General features: G+C 43.9%; 1 pseudogene; it reads right to left on the reverse strand.

Moving 5' to 3' along the window:
* Positions 1 to 218: 218 nt before the first annotated feature.
* LOC133990063 (putative nuclease HARBI1) lies at positions 219 to 6,936 on the reverse strand (annotated as a pseudogene).
* Between the last annotated feature and the right edge of the window lie 292 nt (positions 6,937 to 7,228).

Raw genomic sequence — 7,228 nt, forward strand, 5'->3', positions numbered from 1 at the left:
GAACTATATTACAAATCCTAACTGTTGCTTTTGTACTTTTAGGGAATAAAAGAAGAACAAATCAAATGTGAATTATGTGTATTTATTTGACGGTCATGGCTTAATCAAAAGTAGTTCCGACAAATTAAGTCTCTGACAGCCGTTCCATCCTGGACATCCGCAGGGTGGATGGGATGGTCATCATCAGCGTCATGACTCTGTACGGCAGGGTGTTGCTCTCATCTAATATTATGGAGAACAACACATGCCACAATGATATCACATGCCCTCTCTGGGGTTACACTGAGCTTACGCAGGCACTGGAACCGGGATTTGAGTATGCCTATAGTCATCTCAACCCGAGCTCTAGTCCTGCAGTGGGCCACATTAAAATGTTGTTGGGGCCCAGGCTCAGGGAAGGGGTCAACAGAGAGGGCTGGCATGGGGGTAACATCTATCCTCCAGTAGGTAGCCAACAAACTCTCCTGTAATTACAGTGGACACATTTGAGTGTGTTTTTAAAGAGGGAGACAAAGGGTGATATTTGTACAAAGCTTTAGGTTCCTTACCATGTGCAAATCTGTTGCTCAGGCTAGACTCTCGATAGACCCGAGAATCATGTACAGAGCCAGGCCACTTGGCTTCCACATGAGTGATGATGTTGGCTGCATCACATAAGATCTTGACAGTGCAGAGAATGACATGAGTTGCAGTATATTGTGATGTGTACTTTATCATTCTTTAGATGGTAGGTAATATACCTGTACATTGATGCTATGAAATGATTTCCTGTTCACATAGTCCCCTTCATTCTCTGCAGGAGCAGTGATAGGGATGTGTGTGCCATCTACACATCCAATCATATTTGGCAGCCCTGCAAAATGACAGCTAATTAGGCTACTGTACTGACCCCGGTCTGAGGTTGCAGCAGAACGTCTATCATACTTGAAAATGATCTAATATATTATTTCTACATCAGTCACCTGTGTTACAAATCAACTGGTTTCCACGTTAACTGGTAACCTTTGTTTATAAACGTCGGGCTTCTTGTCACTGCTACTGCAGATGTTTCAATCACGGAGAGAAAATGTAAAAAAACATTTCACGATGATCAAAGATTACGTCTGGTAAAGGTGGTCGAGGAAAATCACGAATTTGATGTTTTGGACACGTTTATGTCCGTGTGTTTTAAATCATGTTGGAGCAACAGTGTGTAAATAAAACAATTTGAAGTCGAACGGATATCAATCAATCAATCTTTATTTGTATAGCGCCAAAACACAAAGTCATCTCAAGGCACTGTACACAGAGCAGGTTTAAACCATACTCTTCAGGTTTAATTTTAAAGAGACAACATTCCCACATAAGCAAGCACTTGGCGACAGTGGCGAGAAAAAACTCCCTTTTAACAGGAAGAAACCTCAGGCAGAACCAGGCTCAAAGTGGGCAGCTGAGAGAGAGAGAGAGAAGCACATTGAAAATCAACATTGAAGCTAGTAGGTCCAGGACTGGAAACTGTCATCCAGACATCTACAAACCCAGATTACCTGTGAGACGAAAAAGCACAGACAACTCAGGGGAAGAAGTTTAGGTTATCGAATGCATTAGTGGTACATGAATGTAATTGGAGCACACTGCCCATTACAGCATGTGCAAGTGAGCAGCTGTAAGCTGCGGTTTGCACTGCGTTCTTTAGTTGGCAGTTGAAGTAAAATAGTCGGCTGAAGAACACAGCGCAAACCATCCTTGTAATTTCCGAATATTCTCACCAAGTGATCCTTAGGTGCAACAAATTCATCATTTGTTATTCACACACAGGGAACAAGTAGTCTCCATCTGTCGGAGGCTTCCCCACACAACCCCAGTGGTACCACCTCCAGCATGACGTGCATTGGATCTGTAACACAAATCATCTGTTAGGATCACCAAGTGAATTAAGTCAATTTCATGAAGCAGAGCTGTGGTTTCTTACCCAGTCAACATGCCCACTGGTTTCTTGACTACGGCTCCTCTCCCCACAGCAGTGGCAGAGGTCTTTCATGGAATCTGTTAGAATGAAGTCATTTAACTCCCTATACAGTATTACTTTCTGTTAAGTATTTATGCAAGACAATCACATTCATACCTGACTCCGCAATTAGCATGTTAGCCATTTCCAGCCTCATCTTGTTGACCCCGTCTGTGTCCACAGAAAATTCCTGTGGCGTCCCCCTCATTATATTCTCTGCCATCTTGAATACAGATTGGATTAAGCCATCTCACTCAAAGACAGGGATTAATTGACACCTCAAAACTTACTTTACACACCAGCACCCCGCATGATGTGGTGTCCTGCTGGTGGGGGTGGACAACTGTCCCACACGTCCAACTTCTCCTCCAGGGGCAAGGCTCTGCAAATCTGCAGTGAAGACCTTGTATGGCCCAATTCTTGCCCTCACAATCTCCCCCTTTCCCTGGTTCCATATGTTCATGACTGGAAAATAACATTGTATGTAAAGAAAACACAGAATGATAAAGGAATACTATTTGTACACATTTTACATTTACATACCATTACTGTGCCGTCTGCTTTGACTGGCAGACTGCAGTTGTTGCGGCCGGAGAATGAGGTGTATGAGTGGGGCTGCTGGTGCATGATATGGAGGAAACTGATGGGGTGCCAGTGACTGATGGGCTGCTGTCTGAGGCCAGAGGAGAGGGACTTGCCTCTCTTCTGAGTTTGGCTGGAACCCTCTCCTCTGGCTCAATGTAATGAACCAGGTGATCTATGTTGGCGATGATTTTGCCAGTGCCTGTGAGAGGTCGAAGTTGTGTGGTTTTATTAGTGATGTTCATGATCTCATAGGGGCCCAGCATGTCCTTCTCCAGTTTCCCCCCTTCCTCTGCTGTTCCAGGATGTTCTTCATGAGGACATGATCTCCTGGCTTGAAATTGTCATCCTGGCTCCTGTCCTCCTTCCTTTCCCTCACTTCTGGGAGAGAGTGACATTCCCCTGTACTTCCTTGTACACTGTGGGGAGTTGTTGTATGCCATTGCACACTACCAACTTCTCCACCTTCTCATCTGTTATCTACACGAGCAGAAACAAAAGTGCATGATTGATTGACACACAATGACTGCCCTATTTTTAACATTTCAATACCTTGATGCCCTTACCTCATAGTCACTCAGAACTTCTGATGGGTATCTTGCCTCCCTCCCAAACATTAAATAATAGGGGCTGTATTTGGTGGTATGATGCAACTTGGTCCTGAGACCGAACATTGTCTGCTGTAAATAATGGTCCCACTTTCCTGGTTTGTTGCGTGCCAGCTTGCCCAGACATCTAACATGTTCAGATACATGGGAGTATTGTTATGTGGTCCTGAGCACTGTGAATGCAACTTACCTTTGAATACTGCTATTCAGCTTTTCCACCAGCCCGTTGGTTTGAGGGTGATATGGTGCACAGTAGCTCCTCTTTATACCCAGGGTGTCACAGAGTTTGGTGTTAACCTTTCACATGCCAATGGATAATTACAAGTGAGCATGGATAAACATTCTGGGGTACAGTAAACAATGATTGTAATCTCACCTTGTTTTTGAACTCTGTCCCCTGATCTGTTAGCAGTCTTTGAGGTACCCCAGATATGTATACAAAATCAAGGATGCAATGGGATACCTCATCTGCTTTTTTATTCTTTAGAGGATAGGCCTCTCCCCACTTCGTAAAGCAGTCAACCATTACACATATGTACTGATTGCCACTCTCAGTGACAGTGAGCTTGAGAAGATCCATTCCCACAAGCTCAAACGGCTCTGATACCTGAAAGATACAAATGAGGGTTAACTATACTATAGTGAAAACGTTAGTCAGAACACCCAGTCACACAAATCACCTCACCTCTATTGGGTTATATCGGGACTTTTCTTTTAGGCTGACCCGTCTTGCCTGGCACTCTGGGCATTGACTGATCTGCCAGATGGACAGAAAAGGTTATTCCACGTCCTCATATCATAGTGACCGCAATATTGTGCCTGAATCATAGATGCTGATAATCACATTGATACATGGTAATCATTCAGTGGATTGTATGTGGTTAATGAGACAATGAGGGGTACAGTGCTATATTCACTATCACTTACCCATTTTCTAATGTCCCCCTCCATGCCTGGCCAGTAAAAGCGCTGTATAATAGCATGGTGGGTCTTGTCAATGCCACAATGTGCGCCCATATCGCTGCAGTGTAAGTCAGCAAAGACTTTGTCTGCCTCCTCCTGCGACGTGACCACCTTGAACACATGCTCCTGTTTTTTTTTGTCTACAAATGTAGAACAGCTCTCCATCTACAGAGGGTGAGGTTCTTGTATTGACTGAGGACCAACACTTGGGCGCTGCCAAGGACTTTGAGCCCATGAAAAGACATCAAATTGGGCCAAACCACCAGGCACATGCCGCATCGACCATGTGGCAACTCTTGTAGTTAAACACCAACTGTGCAATATTTGGTGACTAACCTCTACAAGACATGTGGTTCAGACTGTATTTTGGACACTAAATGTAATACCACAAACAAGGACCACAATACCTTTTTTAATGTGTAGAGTGTAAATTAAATATTATTTTGATGTCTACTAATAATGAACAATGACAATTTACAAACATGAACATGTTGTAATGACCAAGGCCTCTGTCAGTCATGGTCCTTTGGAAGCGTCCTATCTTTTCACCCACCTTTGCTGCCCCATGGACCAACATGTCACTGATGAACACAGTTTGGAAATGTATGGAAATATTTACCTTTGAGAAGGAAATTGGATGCTCTTCTTTTTATTACATACCACTCCTTTTTGTTCAAGCCCTCTGGGTATATTTCATGGATTATGTAATCCTTAATTTGTTTTACGAGTTTGCCATCCATTGTCGTAGCTGTTCACTCATTTTCAGTTCTCTTAAATATGATTTGAGCCTTCATTGGACCCAACCCAATAGGACCGACCCTTAATTACTGACGACACACAGCTGAAAAATGTCAGTGACTAATTGTGGGCAAGTGATGTGATGAATGATATTATAACTGAGTGTGCCAATATGTGTGGATATCCTATATGCCACGCGTTACTCCGCTCGACTTCAAATTGTTTTATTTACACACTGTTGCTCCAACATGATTTAAAACACATGGACATAAACGTGTCCAAAACATCAAATGCGTGATTTTCCTCGACCACCTTTACCAGATCTTTGATCATCGTGAAATGTTTTTCAGAGGTGCAACAAGCTGGACCTGTAAGGTGGCTATCATTGCAATAACAGTGGTCACAAGTTAATTTGGCTGTGGTGTTTTGAAAATCATGGCTGTGCACACGTAATTTATACTTCAACAGTTGTTATATTACCTTGTGACACACTGTGTGGGTGTGTAGTTGTGTAGCGTAATGATTAAACACTATGCTGTAATGGTTTTGCAGTTGGTGACACACTCGGTTCAAATCCTGTGTCGGGTGACTTTTTATTTATTTATTCTTATTTAGACATTTATACAGAATATGGTGACCAGTATTTCGGATCTTACAATTGTACTTCACAACATGAAGCATCGTGCTTGGATTAACCAGGTGGCGCGAGAGATAATCAGATATTTATGGAAGTACATTCAGGTATTCGCAAGGTCAGCTACGTTTTCTCTCCGTGATTGAAACATCTGCAGAAGCAGTGACAGAGACCCGACGTTTATAAACAAAGGTAACCAGTTAACGTGAAAACCAGTTGATTTGTAACACCTGCAATCCTGTGGAATTCCTCTTTGATATTTCTTATAGGTTTGTGCCCAGGGAACACTACCATCATGGACAAGGCGAGGGTGATATTCCTGACTGCTCTACACACTGTTGCCTTGCCGACGTGTTCTGCGTCGGCAATATTGTACAGGAAACTTCCATTAGCGTAGAAACGTAGCGCGATGCACAAGATTTGCTCTGATGTGAGCGCACGTCCGCGGTGTGCGAGATTGGATATGTATGGCCGGAGTATGTTATTAAGGTAAATGATTGAGGTTGATGAAAATCGATATTTTTTCTGCTTCTATGTCAATCGGATTGCGGATGTACGGACAACCCATGTCTCAGCAGTTTGCTTTAAGTGGGAGGAGACAGGTAGAAACTCAGGGTTTCTAATAGAAAACCTGCCAGCGAGCAGGTTATGTTCACAGAGTCAGTTACCATGGTGACTGACTCAGAGTTTAAGTTACCTCTCTTTCACTAAGAAAGACCACGCCAACTGAGATATGAGTTTAAGTATTTATTGTGTGAATTAGAAAAAAGGTTGAGGGATAGGGAAGGAAGGGTGGGGGGTGAGGGTAGGGATGAGGGGTGAGGGTCGAAGGGTAGGGATGGGGGGTGAGGGTAGGTGGGTAGGGATGAGGGGATAAGGGTCGAAAGGGAGGAAGGTCGAAGAGGTGGGATGGGGGGTGAGGGTCGGTTGGATGTATTGGGGTTAGGGTCGTGGGGATGTAGGGGTTAGGGTTAGGGTCGAGGGGTCGTAGGGTATGGAGGGAGAAGTGAGGGTTGTGGGGATGGGGGAAGGGATGGGATGTAGGGGAGAGGGAGAAGAAAAGAATAGAGGTTTAGGATGTAGTGTGGGTGCGAGTTGGAGCCGGTTGCCAGGTTGATGAGGAGGCGCAGTATGCTGTACCCGTCTCTTAGGTGAGTGTAGGAAGGGAACCGGGGAAGGATGAGACTCTGCGTCTGGTCCATGGTGCAGATCCCCAGTTCCTGTAATAAAACAAAAAGAGAGAACATTAGAAAGAGGGTGAGGGGGGAGGGGTATTCGGAGTGAGACGAAGGGGGATAGAGCTGATAGGGTGTGACTTAAGTACTGCTTGAGAGGAAATTGAGAGGGTATGAGGCGTGGTCTCTGTTCCTGAACTTTGTTATAAAACTCCATTTCTGGAACGGATAAAACAGAGTTTCCCTCATCTCAGGGTTAATTTACTCTGAGTTTTCAGATAACTCGTTTTCTGGAATACCCCCCGTGTAGTTTGTGTTTTATTTTGAAAGTTATTCTCTCCTTGTGTATTTTGTTAGTTTTACTTCCTGTGTTTCCCCTGCCTTAGTTGATTGCCTCATGTGTTTCACCTGTTTTGTTTCACTCTCCTGTGTCCTGTTTAGTTATTACCCCATGTCTATATAGGTTTTGGTTTTCAGTTCAGTCTTTGTCCGAGTCTCTGTGTTGTTTTGCACTGTGTGTTTTTGCTGCTCATTCGCCCGT

The sequence above is a fragment of the Scomber scombrus genome, chromosome 11 (assembly GCF_963691925.1).
Source record: "Scomber scombrus chromosome 11, fScoSco1.1, whole genome shotgun sequence".
In the NCBI taxonomy this organism is placed as follows: Eukaryota; Metazoa; Chordata; class Actinopteri; order Scombriformes; family Scombridae; genus Scomber; species Scomber scombrus.